The 16,654-nt window shown below is 43.5% G+C and overlaps 25 non-coding genes across 25 annotated transcripts; all 25 read left to right on the plus strand.

The window, feature by feature from the left end:
* Positions 1–1,729: 1,729 nt before the first annotated feature.
* Trnai-aau (transfer RNA isoleucine (anticodon AAU)) lies at positions 1,730–1,803 on the plus strand. Its single transcript has one exon. It is a non-coding gene; the product is annotated as a tRNA-Ile (tRNA).
* An 84-nt stretch (positions 1,804–1,887) lies between these two features.
* Trnai-aau (transfer RNA isoleucine (anticodon AAU)) lies at positions 1,888–1,961 on the plus strand. Its single transcript has one exon. It is a non-coding gene; the product is annotated as a tRNA-Ile (tRNA).
* Positions 1,962–2,045: 84 nt separating this feature from the next.
* Positions 2,046–2,119, plus strand: Trnai-aau (transfer RNA isoleucine (anticodon AAU)). Its single transcript has one exon. It is a non-coding gene; the product is annotated as a tRNA-Ile (tRNA).
* A 557-nt stretch (positions 2,120–2,676) lies between these two features.
* Trnai-aau (transfer RNA isoleucine (anticodon AAU)) lies at positions 2,677–2,750 on the plus strand. The gene has a single exon. It is a non-coding gene; the product is annotated as a tRNA-Ile (tRNA).
* An 84-nt stretch (positions 2,751–2,834) lies between these two features.
* Positions 2,835–2,908, plus strand: Trnai-aau (transfer RNA isoleucine (anticodon AAU)). Its single transcript has one exon. It is a non-coding gene; the product is annotated as a tRNA-Ile (tRNA).
* An 874-nt stretch (positions 2,909–3,782) lies between these two features.
* On the plus strand, positions 3,783–3,856 carry Trnai-aau (transfer RNA isoleucine (anticodon AAU)). Its single transcript has one exon. It is a non-coding gene; the product is annotated as a tRNA-Ile (tRNA).
* Positions 3,857–3,940: 84 nt separating this feature from the next.
* Positions 3,941–4,014, plus strand: Trnai-aau (transfer RNA isoleucine (anticodon AAU)). The gene has a single exon. It is a non-coding gene; the product is annotated as a tRNA-Ile (tRNA).
* Positions 4,015–5,203: 1,189 nt separating this feature from the next.
* Positions 5,204–5,277, plus strand: Trnai-aau (transfer RNA isoleucine (anticodon AAU)). Its single transcript has one exon. It is a non-coding gene; the product is annotated as a tRNA-Ile (tRNA).
* A 400-nt stretch (positions 5,278–5,677) lies between these two features.
* On the plus strand, positions 5,678–5,751 carry Trnai-aau (transfer RNA isoleucine (anticodon AAU)). Its single transcript has one exon. It is a non-coding gene; the product is annotated as a tRNA-Ile (tRNA).
* Positions 5,752–5,993: 242 nt separating this feature from the next.
* Trnai-aau (transfer RNA isoleucine (anticodon AAU)) lies at positions 5,994–6,067 on the plus strand. Its single transcript has one exon. It is a non-coding gene; the product is annotated as a tRNA-Ile (tRNA).
* A 1,506-nt stretch (positions 6,068–7,573) lies between these two features.
* Positions 7,574–7,647, plus strand: Trnai-aau (transfer RNA isoleucine (anticodon AAU)). The gene has a single exon. It is a non-coding gene; the product is annotated as a tRNA-Ile (tRNA).
* Positions 7,648–7,731: 84 nt separating this feature from the next.
* Positions 7,732–7,805, plus strand: Trnai-aau (transfer RNA isoleucine (anticodon AAU)). The gene has a single exon. It is a non-coding gene; the product is annotated as a tRNA-Ile (tRNA).
* An 85-nt stretch (positions 7,806–7,890) lies between these two features.
* On the plus strand, positions 7,891–7,964 carry Trnai-gau (transfer RNA isoleucine (anticodon GAU)). The gene has a single exon. It is a non-coding gene; the product is annotated as a tRNA-Ile (tRNA).
* Positions 7,965–8,048: 84 nt separating this feature from the next.
* On the plus strand, positions 8,049–8,122 carry Trnai-aau (transfer RNA isoleucine (anticodon AAU)). Its single transcript has one exon. It is a non-coding gene; the product is annotated as a tRNA-Ile (tRNA).
* A 242-nt stretch (positions 8,123–8,364) lies between these two features.
* Positions 8,365–8,438, plus strand: Trnai-aau (transfer RNA isoleucine (anticodon AAU)). Its single transcript has one exon. It is a non-coding gene; the product is annotated as a tRNA-Ile (tRNA).
* Positions 8,439–9,469: 1,031 nt separating this feature from the next.
* Trnai-aau (transfer RNA isoleucine (anticodon AAU)) lies at positions 9,470–9,543 on the plus strand. Its single transcript has one exon. It is a non-coding gene; the product is annotated as a tRNA-Ile (tRNA).
* Positions 9,544–10,100: 557 nt separating this feature from the next.
* On the plus strand, positions 10,101–10,174 carry Trnai-aau (transfer RNA isoleucine (anticodon AAU)). The gene has a single exon. It is a non-coding gene; the product is annotated as a tRNA-Ile (tRNA).
* Positions 10,175–10,575: 401 nt separating this feature from the next.
* Trnai-aau (transfer RNA isoleucine (anticodon AAU)) lies at positions 10,576–10,649 on the plus strand. The gene has a single exon. It is a non-coding gene; the product is annotated as a tRNA-Ile (tRNA).
* Positions 10,650–10,733: 84 nt separating this feature from the next.
* On the plus strand, positions 10,734–10,807 carry Trnai-aau (transfer RNA isoleucine (anticodon AAU)). Its single transcript has one exon. It is a non-coding gene; the product is annotated as a tRNA-Ile (tRNA).
* A 412-nt stretch (positions 10,808–11,219) lies between these two features.
* Trnai-aau (transfer RNA isoleucine (anticodon AAU)) lies at positions 11,220–11,293 on the plus strand. The gene has a single exon. It is a non-coding gene; the product is annotated as a tRNA-Ile (tRNA).
* Positions 11,294–11,377: 84 nt separating this feature from the next.
* Trnai-aau (transfer RNA isoleucine (anticodon AAU)) lies at positions 11,378–11,451 on the plus strand. Its single transcript has one exon. It is a non-coding gene; the product is annotated as a tRNA-Ile (tRNA).
* An 874-nt stretch (positions 11,452–12,325) lies between these two features.
* Trnai-aau (transfer RNA isoleucine (anticodon AAU)) lies at positions 12,326–12,399 on the plus strand. Its single transcript has one exon. It is a non-coding gene; the product is annotated as a tRNA-Ile (tRNA).
* Positions 12,400–13,854: 1,455 nt separating this feature from the next.
* Positions 13,855–13,928, plus strand: Trnai-aau (transfer RNA isoleucine (anticodon AAU)). The gene has a single exon. It is a non-coding gene; the product is annotated as a tRNA-Ile (tRNA).
* An 84-nt stretch (positions 13,929–14,012) lies between these two features.
* Trnai-aau (transfer RNA isoleucine (anticodon AAU)) lies at positions 14,013–14,086 on the plus strand. Its single transcript has one exon. It is a non-coding gene; the product is annotated as a tRNA-Ile (tRNA).
* An 84-nt stretch (positions 14,087–14,170) lies between these two features.
* Positions 14,171–14,244, plus strand: Trnai-aau (transfer RNA isoleucine (anticodon AAU)). The gene has a single exon. It is a non-coding gene; the product is annotated as a tRNA-Ile (tRNA).
* The last annotated feature ends 2,410 nt before the right edge of the window (positions 14,245–16,654 follow it).

Raw genomic sequence — 16,654 nt, forward strand, 5'->3', positions numbered from 1 at the left:
ATAAGAGAATTTTGATAACATTTAAGTACAATTATGTAAAAATTCATCCAAACAAATGCTAACACATGTTACACAAAAATAGATACACATTAATGAAAAAGTGCGAAGGAAAATTCCAACTACTCCTAAATTTGTTTTTTCTTTTTATCTCTCACGTGGTTCCTAGAATTGTCAGTTTCAGTGGTTTCTTTAAGCGGCGATTGACCCGGAATGAGTCTGTTGATTTCCATGGCAGAACTATACGAATAGAGACTTATTGTCACGCAAAATACGGGCCTAAATTGACTGTAAATGACGTATCAATTTCCAAACTACTGTAAAGATGACAAGACGTATGTGTTTATCCCATCTTCAGTATATCCCATTATTTGGTTTATATGAATGATCAATGAGACCTTTTTTATGAAGTGCTATACATGCACTTTTAGCAAATACGAATTTTAGCGTTGATTCCAATAGTTGTTTAGACGTTACGTTAATATAACCCGATCAGTGCACCAAGCTGCTTGTAGTTATCTGCTGTTTGTAGTAACCTCTTGGTTTATAAGGGATAAGGAAGGTTTTGGGATTCTTACAATCTGTTTTTAAGGGCAATATATTATAAAACCAGTTTCACTCAATAGCATCAAAGATAATAGGATGAAATTGATAGTTATACTAACATGAAATTACAAACATTCCCGTGGCCATAACTAAAAAAAATAAATAAAAACAAAAAACCGCAGTTTACTGTCACAATTATAACTTATATATGCTGCATCACTCCTTTCTTATCATTATCCACTGAATGAAACAGCATTAGTAGTTGATAATGTTTATTCACTTATTGACTGTCGTTGCTCCTTAGTCTATTTGCGCTTATCTTACCATATGTCAGCCACTGAACCTTGGTATTGACTGACGTTGCTTCTTAGTCTAATATGCTTATAAGTAGCTTACTATATGCCAGCCACTGAACCTTGGTCTGCCGGCCTGGTAGTCAGGAAGTGTCTGTCCTTGATTTGTGTAATCTACCGAGCTTTCTCTTTCATATAGTAAGGTACAGATCATGTCGAGATAAGGGTACTGAATCTAAGATTAAGTGATGATGCAATAATAATGTGGCGTTCACCTTTTGTAGTTGTGGATGACTATTTTATTTTTGTAGAGGAAAGGTTTTTATAATGATTAAATGTTAATATGTAACAGTATACTATGAGGTTCAATAATAACGATTATTAAAGCAATAGAATATAACTTTTTAGTCGTTATTATGTAATGATCGTAATTGTGTATGCGTAGGTACGGAAATAACACGATTATTTAATTTTCCTACAAAGTCATTGTCTGTGATCCTCTTAAAGAACTCGAAATGTTAATAGCGCAGAGTTTGTGAGAAGCGGCTTTCTATCTTCGGTATTATTATTATTATTATTATTATTATTATTATTATTATTATTATTATTATTATTATTACTTAAAGACGTTCATAAGGAACAAACCCCCCCCCCCCCACAAAAAAAAAAAACATTCAGTAACTTGCGAAGTAACTTCTTAGAATCCAGAGTAAAAATAAGCAAAGTGTGAGGATTTAATGAACCTACACAAAACAAAGGCTAACTGGTATGGTATGTAAAAGTAAACATTATAAACAGTACTGTCTTGAATACAAATTAAGATTTAAATGTACATTATGCCTTCTAAGATTTTGAAACAGTGGATTTGAAAAACAAAACAGAATTTTCATGAAGGCCTGTTAGCTCAGTTGGTTAGAGCGCCGTGCTAATAACGCGGATGTCGTGGGTTCGATCCCCATATGGGCCAGAGGTTAAGTTTTTCCCTTCCCAACCCTTGTAAGGAGAAAAGATTCCAGAATTTGCTGAAGACTAAAGTTTCATAAAACATGAAGGCCTGTTAGCTCAGTTGGTTAGAGCGCCGTGCTAATAACGCGGATGTCGTGGGTTCGATCCCCATATGGGCCAGAGATTAAGTTTTTCCCTTTCCGACCCTTGTGAAGAGAAAAGATTCCAGAATTTGCTGGAGGCTAAAGTTTCAGGTAGTATGAAGGCCTGTTAGCTCAGTTGGTTAGAGCGCCGTGCTAATAACGCGGATGTCGTGGGTTCGATCCCCATACGGGCCAGAGGTTAAGTTTTTCCCTTTCCAACCCTTGTCAGGAGAAAAGAATCCAGAATTTGCTGGAGACTAAAGTTTCAGGTAATACGAAGGCCTGTTAGCTCAGTTGGTTAGAGCGCCGTGCTAATATCGCGGATGTCGTGGGTTAGATCCCTATATGGGCCAAAGGTTAAGTTTTTCCCTTTCCAACCCTTGTGAGGAGAAAAGATTCCAGAATTTGTTGGAGGCTAAAGTTTCAGGTAATACGAAGGCCTGTTAGCTCAGATGGTTAGAGTGCCGTTCTAATAACGCGGATGTCGTGGGTTCGATCCCCATACGGGCCAGAGGTTAAGTTTTTCCCTTTCCAACCCTTGTGAGGAGAAAAGCTTTGAGAATTTGCTGGAGGCTAAAGTTTTAGGTAATACAAAGGCCTGTTAGCTCAGTTGGTTAGAGCGCTGTGCTAATAACGCGGATGTCGTGGTTTGATCCCCATACGGGCCAGAGGTTAAGTTTTTCCCTTTCCAACCCTTGTGAGGAGAAAAGATTCCAGAATTTGTTGGAAACTAAAGTTTCAGGTAATACGAAGGCCTGTTAGCTCAGTTGGTTAGAGTGCCGTGCTAATAACGCGGATGTCGTGGGTTCGATCCCCATACGGGCCAGAGGTTAAGTTTTTCCCTTTCCGACCCTTGTTAAGAGAATAGATTCCAGAATTTGCTGGAAACTAAAGTTTCAGGTAATACGAAGGCCTGTTAGCTCAGTTGGTTAGAGCGCCGTGCTAATAACGCGGATGTCGTGGGTTCGATCCCCATACGGGCCAGAGGTTAAGTTTTTCCTTTCCCAAACCTTGTGAGGAAAAAAGATTCCAGAATTTGCTGGAGACTAATGTTTCAGGTAATACGAAGGCCTGTTAGCTCAGTTGGTTAGAGCGCTGTGCTAATATCGCTGATATCGTGGGTTAGATCCCTATACGGGCCAGAGGTTAAGTTTTTCCCTTTCCAACCCTTGTGAGGAGAAAGGATTCCAGAATTTGCTGGAGACTAAAGTTTCAGGTAATACGATGGCCTGTTAGCTCAGATGGTTAGAGCGCAGGGCTAATAACGAAGATGTCGTGGGTTCCATCCCCATACGGGCCAGAGGTCAAGTTTTTCCTTTTTCAACCCTTGTGAGGAGAAAGATTCCAGAATTTGCTGGAGGCTAAAGTTTGAGGTAATAGGAAGGCTTGTTAGCTCAGTTAGTTAGAGTGTCGTGCTAATAACACGGATGTCGTGGGTTCGATCCCCATACAGGCCAGAGGTTAAGTTTTTCCCTTGCCAACCCTTGTGAGGAGAAAAGATTCCAGAATTTGATGGAGACTAAAGTTTCAGGTAATACGAAGGCCTGTTAGCTCAGTTGGTTAGAGCGCCGTGCTAATATCGTGGATGTCGTGGGTTAGATCCCTATACGGGCCAGAGGTTAAAGTTTTTCCCTTTCCAACCCTTGTGAGGAGAAAAGATTCCAGAATTTGATGGAGACTAAAGTTTCAGGTAATACGAAGGCCTGTTAGCTCAGTTCGTTAGAGCGCCGTGCTAATATCGCTGATGTCGTGGGTTAGATCCCTATACGGGCCAGAGGTTAAGTTTTTCCCTTCCCAACCCTTGTAAGGAGAAAAGATTCCAGAATTTGCTGAAGACTAAAGTTTCAGAAAACATGAAGGCCTGTTAGCTCAGTTGGTTAGAGCGCCGTGCTAATAATGCGGATGTCGTGGGTTCGATCCCCATATGGGCCAGAGATTAAGTTTTTCCCTTTCCGACCCTTGTGAAGAGAAAAGATTCCAGAATTTGCTGGAGGCTAAAGTTTCAGGTAGTATGAAGGCCTGTTAGCTCAGTTGGTTAGAGCGCCGTGCTAATAACGCGGATGTCGTGGGTTCGATCCCCATACGGGCCAGAGGTTAAGTTTTCCCTTTCCAACCCTTGTCAGGAGAAAAGAATCCAGAATTTGCTGGAGACTAAAGTTTCAGGTAATACGATGGCCTGTTAGCTCAGATGGTTAGAGCGCAGGGCTAATAACAAAGATGTCGTGGGTTCCATCCCCATACGGGCCAGAGGTTGAGTTTTTCCCTTTTCAACCCTTGTGAGGAGAAAAGATTCCAGAATTTGATGGAGACTAAAGTTTCAGGTAATACGAAGGCCTGTTAGCTCAGTTGGTTAGAGCGCCGTGCTAATATCGCTGATGTCGTGGGTTAGATCCCTATACGGGCCAGAGGTTAAGTTTTTCCCTTTCCAACCCTTGTGAGGAGAAAAGATTCCAGAATTTGCTGGAGACTAAAGTTTCAGGTAATACGATGGCCTGTTAGCTCAGATGGTTAGAGCGCAGGGCTAATAACAAAGATGTCGTGGGTTCCATCCCCATACGGGCCAGAGGTTAAGTTTTTCCCTTTTCAACCCTTGTGAGGAGAAAAGATTCCAGAATTTGATGGAGACTAAAGTTTCAGGTAATACGAAGGCCTGTTAGCTCAGTTGGTTAGAGCGCCATGCTAATATCGCGGATGTCGTGGGTTAGATCCCTATACGGGCCAGAGGTTAAGTTTTTCCCTTTCCAACCCTTGTGAGGAGAAAAGATTCCAGAATTTGCTGAAGGCTAAAGTTTCAGGTAATACGAAGGCCTTTTAGCTGAGTTGGTTAGAGCGGCATGCTAATAACGTGGATGTCGTGGGTTCGATCCCCATACGGGCCAGAGGTTAAGTTTTTCCCTTTCCAACCCTTGTGAGGAGAAAAGATTCCAGAATTTGCTGCAGACGAAAGTTTCATGAAATATGAAGGCCTGTTAGCTCAGTTGATTAGAGCGCCGTGCTAATAACGTGGATGTCGTGAGTTCGATCCCCATATGGGCCAGAGGTTAAGTTTTTCCCTTTCCAACCCTTGTCAGGAGAAAAGATTCCAGAATTTGCTGAAGACTAAAGTTTCAGGTAATACGAAGGCCTGTTAGCTCAGATGGTTAGAGCGCCGTGCTAATACCGCGGATGTCGTGGGTTTGATCCCCATATGGGCTAGAGGTTAAATTTTTCCCTTTCCAACCCTTGTGAGGAGAAAAGATTCCAGAATTTGCCGGAGACTAAAGTTTCAGGTAATATGAAGGCCTGTTAGCTCAGTTGGTTAGAGCGCCGTGCTAATAACGCGGATGTCGTGGGTTCGATCCCCATACAGGCCAGAGGTTAAGTTTTTCCCTTTCCAACCCTTGTGAGGAGAAAAGATTCCAGAATTTGCTGGAGGCTAAAGTTTCAGGTAATACGAAGGCCTGTTAGCTCAGTTGGTTGGAGCGCCATGCTAATAATGCGGATGTTGTGGATTGGATCCCCATACGAGCCAGAGGTTAAGTTTTTCCCTCTCCAACCCTTGTGAGGAGAAAAGATTCCAGAATTTGCTGCAGACAAAAGTTTCAGGAAATATGAAGGCCTGTTAGCTCAGTTCGTTAGAGCTCCGTGCTAATAATGCGGATGTCGTGAGTTCGATCCCCATACGGGCCAGAGGTTAAGTTTTTCCCTTTCCAACCCATGTGAGGAGAAAAGATTCCAGAATTTGCTGAAGACTAAAGTTTCTTGAAATATGAAGGCCTGTTAGCTCAGTTGGTTAGAGCGCCGTGCTAATAACGCGGATGTTGTGGGTTCGATCCCCATACGGGCCAGAGGTTAAGTTTTTCCCTTTCCAACCCTTGTGAGGAGAAAAGATTCCAGAATTTGCTGGAGACTAAAGTTTCATGTATTGCAAAGACCTGTTAGCTCAGTTGGTTAGAGCGCTGTGCTAATAACGCGGATGTCGTGGGTTCGATCCCCATACGGGCCAGAGGTTAAGTTTTTCCCTTTCCAACCCTTGTGAGGAGAAAAGATTCCAGAATTTGCTGGACACTAAAGTTTCAAGTAATAGGAAGGCCTGTTAGCTCAGTTGGTTAGAGCGCCGTGCTAATAACGCGGATGTCGTGGGTTCGATCCCCATACGGGCCAGAGGTTAAGTTTTTCCCTTTCCAACCCTTGTGAGGAGAAAAGATTCCAGAATTTGCTGAAGACTAAAGTTTCTTGAAATATGAAGGCCTGTTAGCTCAGTTGGTTAGAGCGCAGGGCTAATTACGCGGATGTCGTTGGTTCGATCCCCATACGGGCCAGAGGTTAAGTTTTTCCTTTTCCAACCCATGTGAGGAGAAAAGATTCCAGAATTTGCTGGAGACTAAAGTTTCAGGTAATATGAAGGCCTGTTAGCTCAGTTGGTTAGAGCGCAGGGCTAATAACGCGGATGTCGTGGGTTCGATCCCCATACAGGCCAGAGGTTAAGTTTTTCCCTTTCCAACCCATGTGAGGAGAAAAGATTCCAGAATTTGCTAGAGACTGAAGTTTCAGGTAATACGATGGCCTGTTAGCTCAGTTGGTTAGAACGCAGGGCTAATAACGCGGATGTCGTGGGTTCGATCCCCATACGGGCCAGAGGTTAAGTTTTTCCCTTTCCAACCCTTGTGAGGAGAAAAGATTCCAGAATTTGCTGGAGGCTAAAGTTTCGGGTAATACGAAGGCCTGTTAGCTCAGTTGGTTAGAGTGCCGCACTAATAACGCGGATGTCGTATGTTCGATCCCAATACGGGCCAGAGGATAAGTTTTTTCCTTTCCAACCCTTGTGAGGAGAGAAGATTCCAGAATTTGCTGCAGACGAAAGTTTCAGGAATTATGAAGGCCTGTTAGCTCAGATGGTTAGAGCTCTGCGCTAATAATGCGGATGTCGTGGGTTCGATCCCCATATGGGCTAGAGGTTAAATTTTTCACTTTCCAACCCTTGTGAAGAGAAAAGATTCCAGAATTTGCTGAAGACTAAAGTTTCTTGAAATATGAAGGCCTGTTAGCTCAGTTGGTTAGAACGCAGGGCTAATAACGCGGATGTCGTGGGTTCGATCCCCATACGGGCCAGAGGTTAAGTTTTTCCCTTTCCAACCCTTGTGAGGAGAAAAGATTCCAGAATTTGTTGGAGGCTAAAGTTTCGGGTAATACGAAGGCCTGTTAGCTCAGTTGGTTAGAGCGCCGCACTAATAACGCGGATGTCGTATGTTCGATCCCCATACGGGCCAGAGGTTAAGTTTTTCCCTTTCCAACCCTTGTGAGGAGGAAAGATTCCAGAATTTGCTGGAGGCTAAAGTTTCGGGTAATACGAAGGCCTGTTAGCTCAGTTGGTTAGAGCGCCGTGCTAATAACGTGGATGTCGTGAGTTCGATCCCCTTACGGGCCAGAGGTTAAGTTTTTCCCTTTCAAACCCTTGTGAGGAGAAAAGATTCCAGAATTTGCTGAAGACTAAAGTTTCAGGTAATACGAAGGCCTGTTAGCTCAGATGGTTAGAGCTCTGTGTTAATAATGCGGATGTCGTGGGTTCGATCCCCATATGGGCTAGAGGTTAAATTTTTCACTTTCCAACCCTTGTGAAGAGAAAAGATTCCAGAATTTGCTGGAGACTAAAGTTTCAGGTAATATGAAGGCCTGTTAGCTCAGTTGGTTAGAGCGCCGTGCTAATAACGCGGATGTCGTGGGTTCGATCCCCATACGGGCCAGAGGTTAAGTTTTTCCCTTTCCATCCCTTGTGAGGAGAAAAGATTCCAGAATTTGCTGGAGGATAAAGTTTCAGGTAATACGAAGGCCTGTTAGCTCAGTTGGTTAGAGCGCCGTGCTAATAACGCGGATGTCGTGGGTTCGATCCCCATACGGGCCAGAGGTTAAGTATTTTCCCTTTCCAACCCTTGTGAGGAGAAAAGATTCCAGAATTTGCTGCAGACTAAAGTTTCAGGAAATATGAAGGCCTGTTAGCTCAGTTGGTTAGAGCGCCGTGCTGATAACGCGGATGTCGTGACTTCGATCCCCATACGGGCCAGAGGTTAAGTTTTTCCCTTTCCAACCCTTGTGAGGAGAAAAGATTCCAGAATTTGCTGAAGACTAAAGTCTCTTGAAATATGAAGGCCTGTTAGCTCAGTTGGTTAGAGCGCCGTGCTAATAACGCGGATGTCGTGGGTTCGATCCCCATACGGGCCAGAGGTTAAGTTTTTCCCTTTCCAACCCTTGTGACGAGAAAGGATTCCAGAATTTGCTGAAGACTAAAGTTTCAGGAAATATGAAGGCCTGTTAGCTCAGTTGGTTAGAGCGCTGTGCTAATGACGTGGATGTCGTGAGTTCGATCCCCATACGGGCCAGAGGTTAAGTTTTTCCCTTGCCAACCCTTGTGAGGAGAAAAGATTCCAGAATTTGCTGAAGACTAAAGTTTCTTGAAATATGAAGGCCTGTTAGCTCAGTTGGTTAGAGCGCCGTGCTAATAACGCGGATGTCGTGGGTTCGATCCCCATACGGGCCAGAGGTTAAGTTTTTCCCTTTCCAACCCTTGTGAGGAAAAAAGATTCCAGAATTTGTTGGAGACTAAAGTTTCAGGTAATACGAAGGCCTGTTAGCTCAGTTTGTTAGAGCGCCGTGCTAATATCGCGGATGTCGTGGGTTAGATCCCTATACGGGCCAGAGGTTAAGTTTTTCCCTTTCCAACCCTTGTGAGGAGAAAAGATTCCAGAATTTGCTGGAGACTAAAGTTTCAGGTAATACAAAGGCCTGTTAGCTCAGTTGGTTAGAGCGCCGTGCTAATATCGCAGATGTCGTGGGTTAGATCCCTATACGTGCCAGAGGTTAAGTTTTCCCTTTCCAACCCTTGTGAGGAGAAAAGATTCCAGAATTTGCTGGAGACTAAAGTTTCAGGTAATACGATGGCCTGTTTGCTCGGATGGTTAGAGCGCAGGGCTAATAACGAAGATGTCGTGGGTTCCATCCCCATACGGGCCAGAGGTCAAGTTTTTCCCATTTCAACCCTTGTTAGGAGAAAAGATTCCAGAATTTGCTGGAAGCTAAAGTTTGAGGTAATAGGAAGGCTTGTTAGCTCAGTTGGTTAGTGTGTCGTGCTAATAACGCGGATGTCGTGGGTTCAATCCCCATACGGGCCAGAGGTTAAGTTTTTCCCTTTCCAACCCTTGTGAGGAGAAAAGATTCCAGAATTTGTTGGAGGCTAAAGTTTCAAGTAATACGATGGCCTGTTAGCTCAGTTGGTAAGAGCGCAGGGCTAATAACGCGGATGTCGTGGGTTCGATCCCCATACGACCCAGAGGTTAAGTTTTTCCCTTTCCAACCATTGTGAGGAGAAAAGATTCCAGAATTTGCTGCAGACGAAAGTTTCAGGAAATATGAAGGCCTGTTAGCTCAGTTGGTTAGAGCGCCGTGCTAATAACGTGGATGTCGTGAGTTCGACCCCCATACGGGCCAGAGGTTAAGTTTTTCCCTTTCCAACCCTTGTGCGGAGAAAAGATTCCAGAATTTGCTGAAGACTAAAGTTTCAGGAAATATGAAGGCCTGTTAGCTCAGTTGGTTAGAGCGCCGTGCTAATAACGCGGATGTCGTGGGTTCGATCCCCATACGGGCCAGAGGTTAAGTTTTTCCCTTTCCAACCCTTGTGAGGAGAAAAGATTCCAGAATTTGATAAAGACTAAAGTTTCAGGTAATACGAAGGCCTGTTAGCTCAGATGGTAAGAGCGCCGTGCTAATAACACGGATGTCGTGGGTTCGATCCCCATATGGGATAGAGGTTAAATTTTTCCCTTTCCAACCCTTGTGAGGAGAAAAGATTCCAGAATTCGCTGGAGACTAAAGTTTCAGGTAATATGAAGGCCTTTTAGCTCAGTTGGTTAGAGTGCCGTGCTAATAACGCGGATGTCGTGGGTTCGATCCCCATACGGGCCGGAGGTTAAGTTTTCCCTTTCCAACCCTTGTGAGGAGAGAAGATTCCAGAATTTGCTGGAGGCTAAAATTTCAGGAAATAGGAAGGCCTGTTAGCTCAGTTGGTTAGGGCGCCGTGCTAATAACGCGGATGTCGTGAGTTCGACCCCCATACGGGCCAGAGGTTAAGTTTTTCCCTTTCCAACCCTTGTGCGGAGAAAAGATTCCAGAATTTGCTGAAGACTAAAGTTTCAGGAAATATGAAGGCCTGTTAGCTCAGTTGGTTAGAGCGCCGTGCTAATAACGCGGATGTCGTGGGTTCGATCCCCATACGGGCCAGAGGTTAAGTTTTTCCCTTTCCAACCCTTGTGAGGAGAAAAGATTCCAGAATTTGCTGAAGACTAAAGTTTTTTGAAATATGAAGGCTGTTAGCTCAGTTGATTAGAGCGCCGTGCTAATAAACGCGGATGTCGTTGGTTCGATCCCCATACGGGCCAGAGGTTAAGTTTTTCCCTTTCCAACCCTTGTGAGGAGAAAAAGATTCCAGAATTTGCTGGAGACTAAAGTTTCAGGTAATAGGGAAGGCCTGTTAGCTCAGTGGTTAGAGCGCCGTGCTAATAACGTGGATGTCGTGGGTTTGATCCCCATACGTGCCAGAGGTTAAGTTTTTCCCTTTCCAACCCTTGTGAGGAGAAAAGATTCTAGAATTTGCTGAAGACTAAAGTTTTTTGAAATATGAAGGCCTGTTAGCTCAGTTGGTTAGAGCGCCGTGCTAATAACGCGGATGTCGTGGGTTCGATCCCCATACGGGCCAGAGGTTAAGTTTTTCCCTTTCCAACCCTTGTGAGGAGAAAAGATTCCAGAATTTGCTGGAGACTAAAGTTTCAGGTAATAGGAAGGCCTGTTAGCTCAGTTGGTTAGAGCGCCGTGCTAATAACGCGGATGTCGTGGGTTCGATCCCCATACGGGCCAGAGGTTAAGTTTTTCCCTTTCCAACCCTTGTGAGGAGAAAAGATTCTTGAATTTGAAATTTGGCTGGAGACTAAAGTTTCTTCAGGTAATAGGAAAGGGCCTGTTATCTCAGTTGGTTAGAGCTCCGTGCTAATAATGCGGATGTCGTGGGTTCTATCCCCATACGGGCCAGAGGTTAAGTTTTTCCCTTTCCCAACCCTGTGAGAGAAAAGATTCCAGAATTTGTTGAAGACTAAAGTTTCTTGAAATATGAAGGGCCTGTTAGCTCAGTTGTTAGAGCCCCGTGCTAATAACGCGGATGTCGTGGGTTCGATCCCCATACTGGCCAGAGGTTAAGTTTTTCCCTTTCCAACCCTTGTGAGGAGAAAAGATTCTAGAATTTGCTGAAGACTAAAGTTTTTTTAAATATGAAGGCCTGTTAGCTCAGTTGGTTAGAGCGCCGTGCTAATAACGCGGATGTCGTGGGTTCGATCCCCATACGGGCCAGAGGTTAAGTTTTTCCCTTTCCAACCCTTGTGACGAGAAAAGATTCCAGAATTTGCTGGAGACTAAAGTTTCAGGTAATAGGAAGGCCTGTTAGCTCAGTTGGTTAGAGCGCCGTGCTAATAACGCGGATGTCGTGGGTTCGATCCCCATACGGGCCAGAGGTTAAGTTTTTTCCTTTCCAACCCTTGTGAGGAGAAAAGATTCCAGAATTTGCTGGAGACTAAAGTTTCAGGTAATATGAAGGCCTGTTAGCTCAGTTGGTTAGAGCGCAGGGCTAATTACGCGGATGTCGTTGGTTCGATCCCCATACGGGCCAGAGGTTAAGTTTTTCCCTTTCCAACCCATGTGAGGAGAAAAGATTCCAGAATTTGCTAGAGATTAAAGTTTCAGGTAATACGATGACCTGTTAGCTCAGTTGGTTAGAACGCAGGGCTAGTAACGCGGATGTCGCGGGTTCGATTCCTATACGAGCCAGAGGTTAAGTTTTTCACTTTCCAACCCTTGTGAGGAGAAAAGATTCCAGAATTTGCTGGAAGCTAAAGTTTCGGGTAATACGATGGCCTGTTAGCTCAGTTGGTTAGAGCACCGTGCTAATAACGCGGATGTCGTATGTTCGATCCCCATACGGGCCAGAGGTTAAGTTTTTCCCTTTCCAACCCTTGTGAGGAAATAAGATTCCAGAATTTGCTGCAGACGAAAGTTTCAGGAAATATGAAGGCCTGTTAGCTCAGTTGGTTAGAGCGCCGTGCTAATAACGTGGATGTCGTGAGTTCGATCCCCATACGGGCCAGAGGTTAAGTTTTTCCTTTTCCAACCCTTGTGAAGAGAAAAGATTCCAGAATTTGCTGAAGACTAAAGTTTCAGGTAATACGAATGCCTGTTAGCTCAGATGGTTAGAGCGCCGTGCTAATAACGCGGATGTCGTGGGTTCGATCCCCATATGGGCTAGAGGTTAAATTTTTCCCTTTCCAACCCTTGTGAGGAGAAAAGATTCCAGAATTTGCTGGAGACTAAAGTTTCAGGTAATATGAAGGCCTGTTAGCTCAGTTGGTTAGAGCGCCGTGCTAATAACGCGGATGTCGTGGGTTCGATCCCCATACGGGCCAGAGGTTAAGTTTTTCCCTTTCCAACCCTTGTGAGGAGAAAAGATTCCAGAATTTGCTGGAGGCTAAAGTTTCAGGTAATAGGAAGGCCTGTTAGCTCAGTTGGTTAGAGCGCCGTGCTAATAACGCGGATGTCGTGAGTTCGATCCCCATACGACCCAGAGGTTAAGTTTTTCCCTTTCCAACCCTTGTGAGGAGAAAAGATTCCAGAATTTGCTGCAGACGAAAGTTTCAGGAAATATGAAGGCCTGTTAGCTCATTTGGTTAGAGCGCCGCACAGTGGTCCAGGATCACGAATTCGTGGCCAAAAATCAATTTCCACTGATAGAAGGATTAATTATGTTTTTCGGTATTTCATATTCAAGTGATGTTAATGCAACAAGAGAGGACGAATTTTCAAGTTTAAGTGGGTCATAAACTGATGGAAAAATATTGAGGTATATATTTGTGAGCTTCATATTCTTTAATATGTGAGGAAATTTTACCTCAAGTTAGTAGGAATACCTTTAATGACATAGCTACAATACATACATGGCGACAATATATTCTGAAACTAACAACGCACATAGAAATTAATAGGTAAAGTTGTTGCAGATTTTGAAAGGTATTCCCACTGTATCCACCAATGTATTTGCCATCTGGGCAATGTTTAGTACATAAACTTTCATAATCAGCAAAAATTTCTTGCGACCAGCTGCGACCACGAGGATTACAACATAAAAAAAGGACTTGTTTATCACCCGAAGTCCTTTCCCTTCTTGAAGCATCACCTATTTTCATGAGTGATCCCACTACCGAACAGTCTGGAAATGGTGGTCGGGAAAGTGACAGTGATAATGATATTGCCAGTGACACTGACAGTAATGGTTGGTAACATGACTGATGATAGTGATTGTGATTTTGACTGTGATTGTGAAAGTAGTATGGGACACTAAAGCACTAGTTTTTATTTCTTTTAATTATACTTGTTAATTCCTCTCATAGTCAAAATAATATCGTGCTCTTGTATTTCTTTATTTTTTTCATGAAATATCGTGCTCTTGTATTTCTTTTATTTTTTTCATGAATTGTTATTGTATATATAGTTTTAATATTTTTTTACTAATACTCTAAAAATCCCGTTCTTATGACTAGTGTTATCATTTTCGTGATTTAAGAAGGTCCAATAGTATATACAAAATCTTTATGTAACGTTAGAATAAACTTTTTATTTGTTTAATTCTGCATTTTATTAATTTGAATAGATGTTCAAGACACTTGGTTTCAAGTTGGGATCTTTTCACCTTAGAGTTTTGTCCACGATTTGGCAATTCTGGACCACTGTGCGCCGTGCTAATAACGCGGATGTCGTGAGTTCGATCCCCATACGGGCCAGAGGTTAAGTTTTTCCCTTTCCAACCCTTGTGAGGAGAAAAGATTCCAGAATTTGCTGAAGACTAAAGTTTCAGGAAATATGAAGGCCTGTTAGCTCAGTTGGTTAGAGCGCCGTGCTAATAACGCGGATGTCGTGGGTTCGATCCCCATACGGGCCAGAGGTTAAGTTTTTCCCTTTCCAACCCTTGTGACGAGAAAAGATTCCAGAATTTGCTGGAGACTAAAGTTTCATGTATTGCAAAGCCCTGTTAGCTCAGTTGGTTAGAGCGCCGTGCTAATAACGCGGATGTCGTGGGTTCGATCCCCATACGGGCCAGAGGTTAAGTTTTTCCCTTTCCAACCCTTGTGAGGAGAAAAGATTCCAGAATTTGCTGGAGACTAAAGTTTCAGGTAATAGGAAGGCCTGTTAGCTCAGTTGGTTAGAGCGCCGTGCTAATAACGCGGATGTCGTGGGTTCGATCCCCATACAGGCCAGAGGTTAAGTTTTTCCCTTTCCAACCCTTGTAAGGAGAAAAGATTCCAGAATTTGCTGGAGACTAAAGTTTCAGGTAATATGAAGGCCTGTTAGCTCAGTTGGTTAGAGCGCAGGGCTAATAACGCGGATGTCGTGGGTTCGATCCCCATACGGGCCAGAGGTTAAGTTTTCCCTTTCCAACCCATGTGAGGAGAAAAGATTCCAGAATTTGCTAGAGACTAAAGTTTCAGGTAATATGATGGCCTGTTAGCTCAGTTGGTTAGAACGCAGAGCTAATAACGCGGATGTCGCGGGTTCGATCCCCATACGGGCCAGAGGTTAAGTTTTTCCCTTTCCATCCCTTGTGAGGAGAAAAGATTCCAGAATTTGCTGGAGGCTAAAGTTTCGGGTAATACGAAGGCCTGTTAGCTCAGTTGGTTAGAGCGCCGTGCTAATAACGCGGATGTCGTATGTTCAATCCCCATACGGGCCAGAGGTTAAGTTTTTCCCTTTCCAACCCTTGTTAGGAGAGAAGATTCCAGAATTTACTGGAGACTAAAGGTTCATGTAATATGAAGGCCTGTTAGCTCAGTTGGTTCGAGCGCCGTGCTAATAATGCAGATGTTGTGGGTTCGATCCCCATACGGGCCAGAGGTTAAGTTTTTCCCTTTCCAACCCTTGTGAGGAGAAAAGATTCCAGAATTTGCTGGAGACTAAAGTTTCATGTATTACAAAGCCCTGTTAGCTCAGTTGGTTAGAGCACCGTGCCAATAACGTGGATGTCGAGGGTTCGATCTCCATACGGGCCAGAGGTTAAGTTTTTCCCTTTCCAACCCTGTTAGCTCAGTTGGTTTGAGCGCTGTGCTAACAATATTGATGTTGTTGGTTTGATCCCCATATGGGCCAGAGGCTAGATTTTTTCCCATTCCAACCCTTGCAAGCTGAAAAGATTTGAGAATTTGCTGAAGAATAACGTTTCAAGTATTGTGTAGTGCCTGTTAGCTCAGTTAGTTAGAGCGCTGTGCTAATAATGCGGATGTTGTGGGTTTGATCCCATTATGGGGCAGAGGTTAGATTTTTCCCCCTTTCCAACCCTTGCATGCAGAAAAGATTTGAGAATTTGCTGAAGATTAAAATTTCAGGCATTATGAAAACCTGTTAGATCATTTGGTTAGATCGCTGCGCCGCTGTGCTAATAATGCAGATGTCGTGGGTTCGATCCCCATACAGGCCAGAGGCTAGGTTTTATCCCTTTCCAACTCCTTGTGTAGCAGAAAAGAGTTGAGAATTTGTTGGAGACCAAAGTTTCAGTTAATACAAAGACCTGATTGCATAGTTGATTAGTAGACTATACAGATAACGCTGATGTTGGTTCAATCCCCGTACAGGCCAGGAGCTGAGTCTTTTCCTTTCCCTTGGAGAGAGGACAATATTCCAACCCTTATGATCAGAAAAGATTTGATAGTTTGTTGAGGACCAAAGTTAGTCCAGCTGGGCTTCAAAAAATTTTGAATTTAGGTGCATTTTGGGATAAAAGTGGTGAAGAGGATTTTTTCATATAAGTGAGGCATGTTGGAATTAATAAACCCTGTTCTAAACCGAATTTTGAGTTTTTCACCTAATTGGCTTAGCCCTGAATAGGTGTGACGGGTCGAGCACGACCTGAGGAGTGTTTAAAATAACGTGTTTTTCCCATAAATCATTAGTTATCTCGAATCTGGGTGTGACCGACCTGCAAGAGGCTACCAGAACACACACTACCGTCATATCAAAACCTGCGTTTACCTTGCCTTTGTCCTTTTCCCTTTTCTGAGTAATTGTTTGTTTTGAACATGTGTGGGATACAAAGGCAAAGTTATCAAGTAGGGATTTCCTGTCTAACACTGTTGACTCTGGGATAGTTTTGTATTATGTTTCGTTCCATTCTGAGGTCCTGGAAATACCAAAGATCTTATGCATGTAATGGCATGATGACAGTAAACTGTCAAATGTGTCACTGAGGCTTGCAGTTGCAAAAGGTTGGTACTGAAGTGTGTCAACTCGTATGAGTGTGGGGGATTTTTGTCTTACAAAATGTAGGCTGTGTTCCCTGAATATGATGGCACTCAATAGTGCACAGTTATGTCCCGAGGGACATAAGGCTCAAGTTAACAAAGATTAGTGGCATCTTCAGGTGCATGCGTGTGTCTCACAAGACATAAGTTTAACCAAGCTTAGGCAAAGGGCTTAAAGATGTTCCAAAAACTGCACGTCGTACTCAAAGGGTGCAGAAAAGTAGTCCCTGAAGGACGTAGAGGGATTGCAAACAAAAGTGGCACTCATAGATAAGATGTTCTGGAGAATGTAGTGAGGGGAATGCCAATAGTGGTGGCACTTGTAGTTAGCATAAAACAAATGACAACATGTGCCAATCGAAGTCCAGGAAAGCTG

Source organism: Macrobrachium nipponense, chromosome 15 (assembly GCF_015104395.2).
Source record: "Macrobrachium nipponense isolate FS-2020 chromosome 15, ASM1510439v2, whole genome shotgun sequence".
Taxonomy (NCBI): Eukaryota; Metazoa; Arthropoda; class Malacostraca; order Decapoda; family Palaemonidae; genus Macrobrachium; species Macrobrachium nipponense.